Source organism: Solanum stenotomum, chromosome 6, assembly GCF_019186545.1.
Source record: "Solanum stenotomum isolate F172 chromosome 6, ASM1918654v1, whole genome shotgun sequence".
Taxonomy (NCBI): domain Eukaryota; kingdom Viridiplantae; phylum Streptophyta; class Magnoliopsida; order Solanales; family Solanaceae; genus Solanum; species Solanum stenotomum.
In genome coordinates this window covers 39,747,801-39,749,501 of record NC_064287.1, presented here as the reverse complement: position 1 = coordinate 39,749,501, position 1,701 = coordinate 39,747,801, and the positions used below count along the sequence as shown (strand labels likewise).

Below are 1,701 nucleotides of genomic sequence, written 5' to 3'. Positions count from 1 at the left end.
TCTTTGCTCTACCAAGTTCCAGAGGGCTCTTCAGAGAAGGGCCCTGCAACAAACAAGAAACACTATTAAAACCGACTACACCTTTAAGTTGTAATGCTAGACAATGAACTGATATGAGATTGAATTTGAAAGTAGGCACAAATAGAACTTTCTGCAATGTTAAAACTTGATTTAAACATAGATCACCAATTTTAGTCACTTTAACTTTGTAACCATTAGGTAGGGAGATGAGAAAAGGATATGGTAGTGGTTTAATATTTGTGAGAATGGCTTTGTTAAATGTCATATGATGTGATGCTCCGGAGTCTATGATCCAAGAACCAACATTTAATTTAGCACATCTACAAGAAAGGTCACCAATCTCAGTAATGGAAGAATAGCAAACAAGTATACCTGCCAGGTTCACAGTTCCACTGAACACAATTTCTGAGTTGGAAGTTCCATGTCCAGCTTGTAGAGATCCGAAGAGGTTCAATAGTTTTTCATACTGGTCTTTGGACAGGTTTAATGGCACCTGCTTCCTTAACTCAAAATCTTCATCACAGTGGTTTCCATCAGTCTCACTACTACACATATTTGCCACTGTAGAGTTGGAACCCTTCCCTTTAGAGAATTTGGAGTTGGGTGGGTACCCATGAAGCTTGTAACATCTATCCCTGGTGTGTCCTGATCTCCTGTAGAAATCACAAAACAAAGTAGACCTGCTGGTACTAGAGTTCCCTCTTGACATGTTGGTGTTATTCAAATTTCCAGAGTTCCCTGTAAGTCCCTTAGAAGAACTATAGTTGGTTCTGAGACCTTTCATTCCTGCACTGTTGTGAGATGAAGCAAAAGCATTTAGGGAAGTGGAATCCAAAGCAGTATGGTTGTGAGGCTTTACTTCTCTCTGTTTTTCTTCTTGGGATAATATGGCAAAAGCTTGAGCCATGCTAGGTAAGGTAGTCATCATGAGAATGTTGCCTCTGATGGCAGTATACATCTCATTTAACCCTATTAGGAAATGTATGAGTCTTCTATCCTGCTCAGCCTTGACCAATCTTGCTTTCCCCCACAAGTGCACACACAATTGCACTGAGAACTCACATCAATTGTGGTCATTTCTTCCCAGAGCTTTTTCATCTTCGTATAATACCCAGTGACATCCAAAGTTCCTTGAACAAGATCATTGATTTCTTTCTGTAGCTGATACAACTTACAGCCATTTTTCTGGTCATATCTTTCCTCCAATTCAGCCAATAATTCCTATGCATTGTTAACATACTGCAGACTATCTCTTAGATCAGGTGATAGGGAATTCAGAATCCAAGAGGGTACCATGTCATCACACCTTTCCCACTGTTGGAAACTAGGATCATCTAGATTTTAAATAATTTTAAAGCTTGTTTTTAAATTCAATTTTTTTACCCCACCCTCACCCCTACCCCCACCCTCTCCCAAAAAAATATTAAAAATTATTTTTAAAAGATATTTCTAATTTAAATTTTTAATTTTTTTACCCCCCACCTACTACCCTCGCCCTCCCCCCTCTCCATCAACCCCCCTATCAGCCCCCAACCCCCTTCAAAAAGAAATTTAAATTTGTTTTTAAAAAATATTTTCAACTTCAAATTTTTATTTTTTCATCCCGATCCTCGATCACCCACCCCCCTCTCCGGTCTCTACCCCCCCCAAAAAAATTGAGTTTGTTTTTAAAATATATTT

The 1,701-nt window shown here is 38.8% G+C and overlaps 1 pseudogene; it reads right to left on the bottom strand.

Annotated features, from left to right (window-relative positions):
* Positions 1-993: 993 nt before the first annotated feature.
* The window catches only part of LOC125868739 (uncharacterized), a 12,762-nt pseudogene continuing 12,054 nt past the window's right edge, over positions 994-1,701 (bottom strand).